Source organism: Bubalus bubalis, chromosome 14 (assembly GCF_019923935.1).
Source record: "Bubalus bubalis isolate 160015118507 breed Murrah chromosome 14, NDDB_SH_1, whole genome shotgun sequence".
NCBI lineage: Eukaryota > Metazoa > Chordata > Mammalia > Artiodactyla > Bovidae > Bubalus > Bubalus bubalis.
The window spans coordinates 44125069-44140002 of record NC_059170.1 but is presented as its reverse complement, the minus strand read 5'-3'; the positions used below and the strand labels follow the sequence as shown (position 1 = coordinate 44140002).

General features: G+C 45.4%; 1 protein-coding gene across 2 annotated transcripts in view; it reads left to right on the top strand.

The window, feature by feature from the left end:
• CFAP61 (cilia and flagella associated protein 61) overlaps positions 1-14934 on the top strand; it is a 250399-nt gene that overhangs the window by 148006 nt on the left and 87459 nt on the right. The window lies entirely within an intron of this gene.

Genomic DNA, 14934 nt, shown 5'->3' with positions numbered 1-14934 from the left:
TCCCTTGAAAAGATAGACCTGATTTTTTTTCGACACCTCACATACCTTGCCTATGTAGATTAATAAAAACATGAATCAGAGGAATATTCTAGATCAGAGGTTGGCAAACTCTAGCCTCTCAGGTCAAAGCAGGTCCACCTGCTTTTGAAAATAAAGCTTTACAGGAACACAGTAATGCTCATCTATTTATGCTTTGTCTCCATTTTGTTACTACAGTGCAGCTTTGAGTAGCCGTGACAGGGACCATGTGGCCCACAGTGCCTAGTATGTGTCACTCTGACCCTTTCAAGGTGTTTTTCAGCCCGGTTCTGTACTAGTGCTCGCTTTTTGGCTGAATTCTAAGAATCACCTAGAGCATTTGTTGGAGATATAGATTCCCAGACCTTGTAGACATACGGAAGGAGAAAGTTCCCATGGAGGGCCCTGGGAACTTGTGTTTTAACGGATGTTCTATGTGATCAAGCAGGTGTGGGGATGGACCAGTTTTGACTTTATGCATCAAGAACATGCTTCAGAGGTGGCAGGCAGGCCAGGACGTTTTTTTTCGACCCCTGCATTTTGGGTGCTAGGGGACAGAGTACATTATCCCAGGACAGTTGAGGTTCATGCATCTGTTTGAGCTGTTTTCTATTATCCTTGAAGCAATGCGTAATTTCTGCCCATTGTTCTGATAGGTGATTCCTGAGGCTTCTCAGCTCCCCCCACTAGCTTTCTATTTGCTCAGCAAATTTCTTCCTTTAACAGGGACTTCCTGTTAAAGTCCCTCTTTAATAGGAAGAGCCCCGGGTTATTGTCCAAGAACTTGTGTTTGTGGCCTGGTATCTCCACCACCGGCACGGAACTGCCAGTGTGTGCCTGACTTCTCTCAGATCCAGGTTACTTTTATAAAAAGTCTCCACGTGTTTTCAAAGACCCTGGTTTGGAGGAAATGCAGACTCCTAAGTTAGAGAATATTTCTTTCCCCAAATCTTTTGCTCAGGATCACATGAGAAAACTTTGGCTACCATTCAAAACTGTAGGTGCTAAGAGGGGAGCGGGCAAAGGGGGAAAGGTATCCCCACTAGCTGAGTGGTGAGGGCTAAACAAGGAAAGGGGCAGAGGAAAGGACCCTAGAAGGTATTTGTTCCTGGTGGACAGGGGGATGAGCTAACCCCAGGTGATTAGTTTACTCATCTGACCTCACATTTAATGGAAGATTTTTTCACTTCTGAGCCAGTTTGCTCAGTTATTCAGAACACACCCTTAGTTAACCAGATTTAAGTCACCTGTCTTTAATTTTTTTAATTGATTAATTTTTGGTTGCGCTGGGTCACCCTTGCTGGGCATGGGCTTTCTCTAGTTGTGGCGAGCGGGGGCTACTTTTTGCTGTGGTGTGCGGGCTTCTCTTCTGAAGAGCACAGGCTCTGGTGCCAGTTCAGTGGTTGTGGCGTGCGGGTTTAGTTGCTCTGAGGCACGTGGAATCTTCCTGGACCAGGGATTGACCCCATGTCATCTGCGTTGGCAGGCAGATTCAGATCCACTGTACCACCAGCAAAGTCCTAATTTAAAAAAAAAAATTATATACACACACACACACACACACATATATATATATTTGGTAGTGCTGAGTCTTGGTCGCGGCACGCAGAATCTTCCATCTTCGTTGCAACACTCATGCCAAGTGTAAGATGCAGCATGCAGGATCTAGTTCTCTGAGCAGGGATTGAACCCGGGCCCCCTGCATTGGGAGCATGGAGTCTTAGCCGCTGGACAGCCAGGGAAGTCCCATAGGTCTCCTGTCTTTATTGAAATTAGAACAAAGTTCACAGGCTTTAAATACTGTGGTCAGCTTACTGCAGTCTTCTTGCATTGCAAGAAAGGAATCATGAGATGCACTCAGGAAACTTCCTTTTCGCTGCCTGTGCCATTCTGTAGTCTGAGGCCTTCCCTGTTCTGACAGGACTCCTCACCTAAGATTCTGAACAGCAGTTGTGTGCAGCCATTTTTGAATGATGAATGATCTGGGTGGAGTTGTGAAATTATAGTAGAGAAGAAGTTATCATAAACAGATCTTAAATTTTAATTTAGCTATATATCCAGTCATTATGTCTTGTTTAAAATGATTACATTGATATATACACATATAATTTTCTTTTTATGGAATCAACTTAGATTTAATAAAGACAGGTATAAATTTTGATATAAGTACTTGGTTGATTAAATTCCTCAATCAGACAGACCTTTTTAAAGCATTTTAAAGCACTCATGGTTCTCTATCATCGTTGCACAGATTACGTCCACTAAAAATAGACCAGTATCAGTTTACGGATATCTAATCCCAAAGAGAGGAAATAGTTCTCTCATTATGTTCTCTAATTATTTCAAATCAGCAATCACCATAGTAACCTGCTGTAGATTTTACTTAACAGTTTAACTGCCATTTGAAATGGATTTTATAAATGATTCGAGTTGGAATGAAATGGAAGAAACACAGTTTTCACCAAGCACTGACCTCCAGTGAGGATTAAATCCACATTTTGGAGGCAAGATTTAGGAGTCGCCCTCCTGTGCTCCTGCTCTGTGTTATTAAACCCAGGTGGGGCCCCGTAGTTTCCAGAAAATCCATCTGAAGCCCAGTACAACAACCTCTTTTTCCAGAAAATCTGGTCACCCTGTCATCTGGTGACAAAGCAAACACAACTCTTTGTTCTTTCATTGTTTACATGCAGAAAAACTGCAAAGCACCTTGGATCTCCTCTTCAGATACCAAAAGCAGCCCTTGCAGAAGTTCTTGGCCTTGTCATGTTCTTCTTTCCCCAAGTGCCATGACGCTACTAGGATGTTGATGTGATTTGTCCACAGTCACCAACTAACGCATCAGGGGGCTTCCCTCATAGCTTGCCTGCAACTAGGAGACCCCAGTTTGATTCCTGGGTCGGGAAGCTCCACTGGAGAAGGGATAGGCTACCCACTTCAGTATTCTTGGGCTTCTCTGGTGGTTCAGCTGGTAAAGAATCCACCTGCAATGTGGGAAACCTGGGTTCTATCCCTGGGTTGGGAAGATCCCCTGGAGAAGGGAAAGGCTACCCACTCCAGTATTCTGGCCTGGAGAATCGCAAAGAAGATCACAAAGAGTCAGACACAGCTGAGCAACTTTTACTTTCACCAACTAACACAGATACCTGGGTGTGAGCTCCACGTGGGGAGGGAGTGTTGAGGGGATGTTTGGGGTTTTGGATTTTAGTACAACATTGTCTGGTCCTCAGCTGCTACCCACCCACAGGCACGCCTGCTCAGAGGACACCCTTCCTGTCTGGTCATCAGGCTAGTGGATTGCTCGGTGACTTCTTGTCCTCATGAGGGCAAGGCCTCCTGGGCCTTCCAGTGCCCGGTGACATGACTGGCAGGCATTTCTAGAGACACACACCACCCGCCGTGTGTGTCCATGTCCTCCTGGTTCTGGTGAATCCTCTGGTGCTGAGTTGAGTGGCCTTAGACTTTCTATGGTCTCTGTCAACCCTCCTGAGCCAGCCCTGGCTGGCTGATACAAAGGGGAAAGGGGAGGGTGACTCAGGGTGGAGGGGAGGCTCAGCTAACTGGCCCCCCATCCCCCACACCCAGGTCTTGTGCATCTGTCTTCTGAGGGCACTGTGCCCAAGCAACTCTGCAAGGGGCAGAGGAGGGAACGTGTTCAGACCCCCAGGCCCCACCTGGAGGGCACATCCTGGCCTCCTTCCCCATCACCCACCTTGCCGGGACGTGTGCCCCCATGGTGGGGACCAGGGGCTGGGCAGGGGGAGGACAGCAAGCATGCCAGGGAGCTTTCTTGAGGTGGGGGGCATAGAGTAGAAAACCCCCACTCATCTGTGGAATAGAGGGCAGTAAAGTGGAGGGAAAAGGGAACTTTTAAGACTCTTTTCTGTGTTTTTCATCGTGCCCAAGACATTCAGGTGATGGACATGAGCTATATTAAAATTGTAGTTTTCATGATTGATAGGTGGTGTTTGTTTGGCTGCCTGGCCCGTTGGGACAGAAAGGTGTTGTCTTAGACAGCGTAGTTGTTTGGTCTTATCCTTCCTGATCCTTCTGCTTAAAACCCCAAACACTTGTTTTTGGCAGAAAGCTCTTGGCCTCAGCCATCAGTTCCCCTGCTAAGGGAGGGACATGGCAGGGGACCCCCAGTCCTGCCAGCCCTGAGCTGCTGTCACACCAGGAGCTCCACCAACTCTGTCAGAGTTTAGTCTAAGTCCCCATTCTCAGATCAAGAGCCAGGTCCAGAGGGGAGCTTCCATCACCTGTCAGGGAGATGCCGTGTCCTAAAGGAGAGCTTTGCAAGAAAGTCAGAAAGCTCTTTCCAAAAAGCAAGGGACCTCTTTCCTCATAGCCAGTCATATTTTTACCAGCTCCTTGTTCCTGCAGAACTCTCCAAATGCAATGCTTTCACAATGTTGGGCTTTCCACAACGGTACTCCAAAATCAGTTTTAAAAAAGAATTATGGACATGCTCTACCAAAAACAGGGGGTGGGATAAGAACCGGGTCCATGAACTCGTTTTATGTCTTATGTTCTTTTTACTCGAAAGTTTGGACTGTATTCCAGCGAGATAAGCATCACCTGGGAGCTTATTAGAAACGCAGAGCCTCAGGCCCCACCACCGTCAGTATCCTAGATAGACATTTTATCTTCCAGAATTGTACACAACAGCTTCTTCCTTCTGTCTTTGTCATCAAGCCACTGAGCTGAAGCAGTTACTGTTTGATTCTGTTTCAGCTCATGTGTCTCTATGCCTTGTGTATTATATTATTTACTCCCAATTATGGAGCAGCTCCTTTTAATCCATTACTTTAAAATCTTTCCTAATTCAATTCTGATGTAAAGAATCTCTCGAGGAGCCTCTAATGGCCCTAGAGAAACGCATGAATGAACCCTGAGATGACAGTGACTGAAAGCAGCCCCGGGTGGTGTCCCCACAACTCTGGGTGGTTGGAGGAAGATGCCCTTTGGTTCTCGGGGAGCTCCAGTGGGCGCCAGGCCCCCCACTGCCTCGTCTTCCACTCCTGCCCCCAGGAAGAGGTGTCAAAATTCCCACCGTGTCATCTCACCCCAGGGTGAAATTTCTGGTTTTCATCGAGCCTTGATCCCACATCCCCATGGGCATGTCAAGGTAACTAAGAACAGCCTGGAACTACAGGGCATGTTTGTGAAGCTGCGGTTGTGCCAGGTGACCGGAACACGCGCTATCAGGTGGCACAGGACCATGCCGCGCCCAGCGTAACTGTGGATCTGGCGGCTGCAGCCAAGCGCTCACAACTTAATGAGGCTTCTTATCTCCACCTTTGTCTGAGGACAGCTGAGGCCTTCAGTGTGGCCTGTCACTAATTAGGTGATTCATTAAGTAGTGCTTACGTGCTGATCTCGGAGCTGAACCCCAGTGAACAGGTTGCTGGCTGTCCTGTTGTGTGCTGCTGGCCTCTGCCCCAGGGATTGAGGGCCCTGTGCTGGCTCCGATCACCCTCTGGGTACCCCGGAAATGTGAGGTGGCAGCCGGGCCGTGGCACCTGCTGTGGAGCAGGCAAGAGATCCCTGGGGCAGGTCACATATCACATCTTGTTGCGTTGGCATCACGATGGGGCCTGTGGTGGGGGTGTGGTGGTGGGGGGAGGAGGGCTGGTACAGAGGCCCCTCTGATGGCCTGGGGAGATGGAAGGTGAGGGGCAGGGACAGTGCCTCCCCAGGCAGAAGGAGCTGGCATCCCGCATCCAGAAAAGACTGATCCAGAGCCGTCCTCGTCACCATCAGCTTTCCTAACCTGATCCTAGTATTGAAGCGCACAGGCATCCCTGGGTTTTCCTGCATTTTGCAGATACTGCATTTTTTTTTTACAAATTGAAGGTTTGTGGAAGCCCTGCATTGTCAGATGATGGTTACCATTTTATAGGAAAAACGTATTTTTTAGTTAGTATGTTGTTTTTGTAGACATCATGTTATTGTGCACTGAATAGACTATAGTGTTTTGCAAACATAACTTTTGTGTGCACTGGGAAACCAAAAAAAAAAAAAAAAAACCAAAAAAACAGGTGACTCACTTTATTGGGATATTGGCTTTATTGTGGGTCTGGAACCAAATCCACAGTATCTCTGAGGTGGCCTGTGACTAAGGTTAAATGAAAGTATCTTCGTTTACTGACAGCATTCCTTCCTGCTCTCTTCAGGAGATCTTTTCTCATCTCCAGTGGCTCACTTTAGAGGCTCCCAGAACAAAAGGAAAGCAGCCTCTCTGAGCAATGTCAGGCCTTTTTGGGGATCAGCTAACTGCCGTGTTTTGTGGGTTCTCTGAGCCCCTGGGGTAAAAGATGTTAAATAGGAAGCACTTTCTCCATGATGGCATGAAATATAAACCACACATGTGGACCAGTGACAGTCACCTGCTCAGCCTCCAGCCCCTCCAATCAGCTCGTTTTCAAATGATGACATTGGCCCCTATCTTGGTTTGCATTCTTGCAAGCGCTGAAAACAAAGAATTTGGTGCCAGTAGTTTATTTGGGGAGAAGGCAATGGCACCCCACTCCAGTACTCTTGCCTGGAAAATCCCATGGACGGAGGAGCCTGGTAGGCGGCAGTCCATGGGGTCGCACAGAGTTGGACACGACTGAGCAACTTCACTTTCACTTTTCACTTTCATGCATTGGAGAAGGAAATGGCAACCCACTCCAGTGTTCTTGCCTGGAGAATCCCAGGGATGGGGAAGCCTGGTGGGCTGCTGTCTATGGGATCGCACAGAGTCGGACACGACTGAAGTGACTTAGCAGCAGCAGCAGCAGTTTATTTGGAGGTGATCTCTGAGAACTACCTGAGTAAGCAGGTGAGATGGGACAGGCAGGAAAGCCAGCAAATCCCCTAGATCAGGTGCCTTTGGGTCATTGTAGACACTGAGGCTCAGTGCTGCCAGGACCTGCGGGGTCACAGCTGGAAGCTGTCCCTCTGTGCTCAAGAAAGCAAGTATTTACCCACCAGTTCTTGTCCATCTGGTCACTCTTGGGCTATGCTTCCATCCTGTCCTTCAAGCTGCCACGGTCAGGGGGAGACCCTGGGCAGAGAAGGCAGGAAAGCACTGAGGCAGGAGGATCACTTACAGGAAATGTGTGTGTGTGAGGGGGGGTCCCCTCCTAACCTGGTTTCTTTTGTTTGGTCTCCTTCTTTTGGTTTTTAAAAATACTTATTTGGCTGCGCCCAGCCTTAGTTGTGGTGGGCAGGATCTAGTTCCCTGACCAAGGGTGGAACCCAGCCCCCTGCACTGGGAGTGTGGAGTCTTAGCCACTGGACCACCAGGGAAGTCTATATTCTCTTTTCTTAATATTTACACCATTGCCCTTTAACGATGGAGAAGGTGATGGCACCCTACTCCAGTACTCTTGCCTGGAGAATCCCAAGGATGGGGGAGCCTGGTGGGCTGCAGTCCATGGGGTCACTAGGAGTCGGACACGAGGGAGCGACTTCACTTTCAGTTTTCACTTTCATGCATTGGAGAAGGAAATAGCAACCCACTCCAGTGTTCTTGCCTGGAGAATCCCAGGGACGGGGGAGCCTGGTGGGCTGCCGTTTACAGGGTCGCACAGAGTCAGACACGACTGAAGCGACTTAGCAGCAGCAGCAGCAGCAGCCCTTTAACAAAGTGGGCGGGTCTAGACAAAGGCAGAGGGAAGAGAGGCAAGAAGAGAAAACCATGTCAGGAGGCTGTCCTGATCTGCCACCTCTGTCCCCAGGCATCCTGGAGGCTCTAGAGAGAACCCAGGCGTTCTGCTCCTCCAGAAACCTCAGTGGGAACAAAGTGGGCAAGAAGCTTCCTGGGTCGGGAAGATCCCCTGGAGAAGGAAATGGCAACCCACTCCAGTACTCTTGCCTGGGAAATCCCATGGACAGAGGAGCCCGGTGAGCTACAGTTCATGGGGTAGCAAAAGAGTCAGACATCACTTAGTGACTAAAACAACAACAACTTTTTGTATAAGCAACAGTTTGTGAAAATTCCAAACTCTACAATTCTAAAATCAAAGCTACTTTTCTGGGTAAGGGTGACTAGGTGGTAGTTACAAAAAGACAACTTCCTGAGACCCTGTTCCTGTGGTAACAATCCAGTGCACCCAAGGAATGTGTATTTTTAAGACTCTCCAGGTAATTTTGACACACAGCCAGGTTTAATCACCATTTATGGAGACTTTTTCTCAAACTTGGCAGTCTTACCCATAAGGAAACCTATTTTCCCCCCTCTGATTGCTCATTGTAATGGAGCTGTTTTTATGGGCTGTGTCTTCCAAACCACATTTTCTGATTCTCAACAAATCATATAACTTCTAAGTCACATTGTTACTTTGGGGCTTACCAGGCATAATTATTAACATATCATTAAACATTGCATAGCTGAAGCCATTGCCCCTGGTTCATAGTATTTGCGTGTTGAATTGGACCCAGTAGAAAGCATTTCACAAAGCTTCATGCTTCGACTATTCGCCATGAAGAATGAAGGCCCAAGAAGATACCTGCCGAGCATGAGGAAACCTGCCCTGACTGTGTCAATAAAGCTTTCCTAACCTCCAGTATGTGCCCAAAGCATAGCACCCTCCTCACCCTCCCCACCCGGAAGTGATCTCACCTGCTTTTTAAAAACTATCCAGGTCTTTTTATTTATTTCTTTCTATTTTATTTTTGGCTGCGCTGGGTCTTTGTTGCTGCATGGTCTTTCTCTAGTTGCAGCGAATGGGGGTTACTCTTTGTTGCGGTACATGGGCTTCTCACTGTGGTGGCTTCTTGTTGCAGAGCACCTGCTCTATCTAGGGTGCATGGGATTCAGTATTTGTGGCCCACAGCTTTAGTTTCTCCGTGGCATGTGGAATCCTCCCAGAGTAGGGACTGAACCTGTGTCTCCTACATTGGCAGGCGGATTCTTAGCCACTTGACCACCAGGGAAGGCACCTCTCATTTGCTATTGAATTCCCACAATGCTTGTTTTTTCCAGTCTTGAGGGATGATTCTGATTCTGTCTTGTGCTTTGCTACCTCTCGTGTGTGAAGGGTTTCCAGTTTGCCTTTTACAGGTGCCATCTTGGTATTTACACCTTGCACGTGCTCAAAGGATAAATGTATGGCATTTTTCAGTTCTGTTCCATCACTCAGTTGTGTCTGACTATTTGCAACCCCATGGACTTTGCGACCCCCAAGAAGCACACCAGGCTTCCCTGTCCATCACCAACTCCCAGAGTTTACTCAAACTCATATCCATTGAGTCAGTGATGCCATCCAACCGTCTCATCCTCATTCTCTTACTGCCTTCAGTCTGTCTTTCCCAGCATCAGGATGTTTTCCAGTGAGTCAGTTCTTTGCATCAGGTGGCCAAAATATTGGAGTTTCAGTTTCAGCATCAGTCCTTCCAATGAATATTCAGGACTTATTTCCTTTAGGATGGACTGGTTGGATCTCCTTGCAGTCCTAGGGACTCTCAAGAGTCTTCTCCAACACCACAGTTCAAAAGCATCAATTCTTCAGCACTCAGCTTTCTTCATAGTCCAGCTCTCACATCCATACATGACTACTGGAAAAACCATAGCTTTGACTAGACAGACCTTTGTGGCAAAGTAATGTCTCTGCTTTTTAATATGCCATCTAGGTTGGTCATAACTTTTCTTCCAAGGAGCAAGCATCTTTTAATTTCATGGCTGCAGTCACCATCTGCAGTGATTTTGGAGCCCCCCAAAATAAAGTCTCTCACTGTTTCCATTGTTTTCCCATCTATTTGCCATGAAGGGATGGGACCGGATGCCATGATCTTAGTTTTCTGAATGTTGAGTTTTAAGCCAACTTTTCCTCACTCCTCATTCACTTTTATCAAGTGGCTCTTTAGTTCTTCGCTTTCTGCCATAAGTGTGACATCATTTGCATATCCGAGGTTACTGATATTTCTCCCATCAATCTTGATTCCAGCTTGTGTTTCATCCAGCCCAGCATTTCTCATGGTGTACTCTGCATATAAGTTAAATAATCAGGGTGACAAAATACAGCCTTGACGTACTCCTTTCCTTATTTGGAACCAGTCTGTTGTTCCATGTCCAGTTCTAACTGTTGCTTCTCAATCTGCATACAGATTTCTCTGGAGGCAGGTCATGTGGTCTGGTATTCCCATCTCCTTCAGAATTTTCTGCAGTTTGTTGTGATCCACAAAGTCAAAGGCATTGGCATAGTCAGTAAAGCAGAAGTAGATATTTTTCTGGAACTCTCTTGCTTTTTCTTTGATCCAACAGATGATAGCAATTTGATCTCTGTTTCCTCTGCCTTTTCTAAATCCAATTTGAACATCTGGAAGTTCACAGTTCATGTACTGTTGAAGCCTGGCTTGGAGCATTTTGAGCATTACTTTGTTAGCATGTGAGATGAGTGCAATTGTGCGGTAGTTTGAGCATTCTTTGGCATTGTCTTTCTTTGGGATTGGAATGAAAACTGACCTTTTCCAGTCCTGTGGCCACTGCTGAGTTTTCCAAATTTGCTGGCATATTGAGTGCAGCACTTTCACAGCATCATCTTTTGGGATTTGAAATAGCTCAACTGAAATTCCATCACCTCCACTAGCTTTGTTCATAGTGATGCTTCCTAAGGCCCACTTGACTTCACATTCCAGGATGTCTGGCTCTAGGTGAGTGATCACACCATCGTGGTTATCTTGGTCATGAAGATCTTTTTAGTACAGTTCTTCTGTGTATTCTTGCCACCTCTTCTTAATATCATCTTCTGCTTCTGTTAGGTCCATACCATTTCTGTCCTTTATCGAGCCCATCTTTGCATGAAATGTTCCCTTGGTATCTCTAATTTTCTTGAAGAGATCTCTAGTCTTTCCCATTCTATTGATTTCCTCTATTTCTTTGCATTGATCACTGAGGAAGGCTTTCTTATCTCTCCTTGCTATTCTTTGGAACTCTACATTCAAGTGGGTATATATTGCCTTTTCTCCTTTGCCTTTTGCTTCTCTTCTTTTCACAGCTATTTCTAAGGCCTCCTCAGACAACCGTTTTGCCTTTCTTGGGGATGGTCTTGATCACTGCCTCCTGTACAATGTCACGAACCTCCTTCCATAGTTCTTCAGGCACTCTATCAGATTTAACCCCTTGAATTTATTTCTCGCTTCCACTGTATAATCATAAGGGATTTGATTTAGGTCATACCTGAATGGTCTAGTGGTCTTCCCTACTTTCTTCAATTTAAATCTGTATTATAAGGAGTTCATGATCTGAGCCACAGTCAGCTCCCATTCTTGTTTTTGCTGACTGTATAGAGCTTCTCCATCTTTGGCTACAAAGAATATAATCAATCTGATTTCAGTATTGACCATCTGGTGATGTCCATGTGTAGATTCTTCTCTTGTGTTTTGGAAGAGGGTGTTTGCTATGACCAGTGCGTTCTCTTGGCAAACCTCTATTAGTCTTTGCCCTGCTTTATTCTGCACACCAAGGCCAAATTTGCCTGTTACTCCAGGTGTTTCTTGACTTCCTACTTTTACATTCCAGTCCCCTATGAGGAAAAGGACATCTTTTTGGGGTGTTAGTTCTAGAAGATCTTGTAGCTCTTCATAGAACCATTCAACTTCAGCTTCTTCAGCATTACTGGTAGGGGCATAGACTTGGATTAGCATAATATTGAACAGTTTTCCTTGGAAACAAACAGAGATCATTCTGTTGTTTTTGAGATTGTATCCAAGTACTGTATATCAGACTGTTTTGTTGACTATAATGACTACTCCATTTCTTCTAAGGGATTCCTGCCCACAGTAGTAAATATAATGGTCCTCTGAGTTAAATTCAGCCATTCCAGTCCATTTTAGTTCACTGAGTCCTAAAATGTTGATGTTCACTGTTGCCATCTCCTGTTTGACCACTTCCAATTTGCCTTGATTCATGGACCTAACATTACAGGTTCCTATGCAATATTGCTCTTTACAGCATTAGACTACGTCCATCACCAGTCACATCCACAATTGGGTGTTGTTTTGCTTTGGCTCCATCTCTTCATCCTTCCTGGAGTTATTTCTCCACTGATCTCCAGTAGCTTACTGGGCACCTGCTGACCTGGGGAATTCGTCTTTCAGTGTCCTATCTTTTTGCGTTTTCATAGTGTTCATGGGGTTCTAAAGACAAGAATACTGACGTGGTTTGCCATTCCCTTCTCCAATGGACCACGTTTTGTTTGCCTCTCATCCTTCTGCATCAGAGGGCAGACAGAATGAAAACCACAATCATAGAAAACTAACCAGTCTGATCACATGGACCACAGCCTTGTCTAACTATGAGCCATGCCTTGCAGGGCCACCCAAGACAGACGGGTCGTGGTAGAGAGTTCTGACAAAACATGGTCCACTGGAGAAGGGAATGACATTTTTACTTCATGTATGCAGAGAGGAAAACATCTTAAATCATTTCCTCTAAATCATAAAGCAAAACTCAATTTTATTTTGTTCTTTTTGTTGGAACTCCCAAATTTTGTTCTCATTTGTTCAATGGACATTTCAAGCATTACATTCATTTTCTTTCTTTTTTTTTTTTTTTTTTTGGTAAGGATTATGTTTTAACCTTCATGCACAGATACATAAGCTTTTCCTCTGAGATCGTGCTCCCCAAATCTCCCCCGCCCAACTCCCCTTATCCTAACCACCAGCCTCCCTCCACTGCCAGGTCCCTGGAGAATCCACAGAGCACCAAGGTCATGCCAGGCAGGCCATTGTGCCTAATTGTGGATCCAGTGTTGATAAGAGATCCTTGACCCCACACACAAGCCTGGACGCAGGCAGGTTTAAGCAACTTCTTCCTTGGCCCTTTCCTCTGGGCTCCTTCCTGGTTCCTCCAGGGGCTTTCAGGAGCAGGGAGACATGCAGGACGGCATCCACTCGGTGAAGGCTGACTGTGTCCCTTCTCAAAGGGCTTAGGATCATTGATCACAGGCTTCTACCCATCCAGTTTTCCCCGGAGGTCAGAGTGTGCCGTTACCAACAGCTTTGTGGCCACACAGGCAGCTGCTGTGTGTCATTTTCACTCACACAACAAAAATGAAGTCAGTGGCCAAGGACGTTGTCCAAAAGTCTCTTTTGTGATCTAAGCAGAAAAAAATATTGCAGAAGGAAGTTAAACATTTTCCAAAGGAAAGGGTAGATTCTCTTAATAGGTTCTTTACTCATAAGAAAGATTTTGCGTTGATTTGCTTTCTCCCTGTATTTTTCCTCTCATATTGAAAGTCCACATAACTCCTATCTTTGAAATTCCATCATTTTATTCATTTTGTGAAATTACATGGTATCATTAAGACCAGATTAAGTCTGAGTTATTCTTGGACTAGTCAAATATGCAGTTAGGTTAAATATCCATCTCGAGCTGACATTCACCGTTCAGTTGGCAAATGTTTTTGTCATTGTCCTGAGCAATTCAGAAAGCAGAGATTTTAGTAAATTAAGTTGTAGCATTTAGGTTGATATGGGATAATTGGTTTCCCTCCACATTATCTGTTTGTTTGAATAAAACCATTAATGGAAACAGTTAATTAAATTACTTGCTTTGGTTGTCCTAATTATGTGCCCCCCCAAAGGAAATCAGCAAAAACATAAAAATAAAAAATAATACGTATTCACTGGCAGGTTGACAGGTTTCTACTGCCCAGAAGGGTAAGCAACCTGAGAAGCATTGTGTTTCTTTTATCGTGTTCACCATAACTTGGCAATGTGACCCTCTTTATGTGAAGGATAAGAACGTTTAGACCTAATTCTGACTCTGTCCTTCCAAAGCATGGAACGAAACGCAATACCTTTTACTTATTTCCCTGGATACTCTAATCCCTCCCTGCCTCACAAGTGTCTTTGAGCTGTTCCTCCCTCTGTATCCACAGCAACATGAAATCCCACTGGAATTATCTGCTGTGAAAATGCAGGTGCACTTGTTTAATGTTTCATTGGCCTGAGCACTTCACTTGAACTTTTTTTTTTTTTTTTTTGGTTCCACGACATGATGACCTTTGATTTCAGAGTGGAGGGCTCACGGGGATGCTAGATTTTGTTTTCACGCATAAAGCCGATAGTGTGAGACCCAAGATAGTGCCTTTTCCGAGGTGCCACTGCTTCTGCCATCTCGTCTAATGCGTGTCCATACCCAAATGCCCCTGTGATCCCCTCTTCTGTGTGCAGGAACTTTCTGAATATTGAATATTGAAATAATACTGAATTTTGAATATTGAAAGAATAAAAGCCTTAAATGTTTTATCTCCATATTTCTTTTTTTAATTTAAATTTATTTATTTTAATTGGAGGCTAATTACTTTACAATATTGTATTGGTTTTGCCATACATCAACATGAATCTGCCACGGATGTACACGTGTTCCCCATCCTGAACCCCCCTCCCATCTCCCTCCCCATACTATCCCTCTGGGTAATCCCAGTGCCCCAGCCCCAAGCATCCTGTATCCTGCATCCTGCATCGAACCTGGACTGGCAATTCATTTCTTATATGATATTACACATTTCAATGCCATTCTCCCAAATCATCCCCCCCCCCCCACAGAGTCCAAAAGACTGTTCTGTGCATCTGTGTCTCTTTTGCTGTCTCGCATACAGGGTTATCATTACCATATTTCTAAATTCCATATATATGCATTAGTATACTGTATTGGTGTTTTTCTTTCTGGCTTACTTCACTCTGTATAATAGGCTCCAGTTTCATCCACCTCATTAGAACTGATTCAAATGTATTCTTTTTAATGGCTGAGTAATACTCCATTGTGTATATGTACCACAGCTTTCTTATCCATTCATCTGCTGATGGACATCTAGGTTGCTTCCATGTCCTGGCTATTATAAACAGTGCTGCGATGAACATTGGGGTACACGTGTCTCTTTCAATTCTGGTTTCCTCGGTGTGTATGCCCAGTAGTGGGATTGC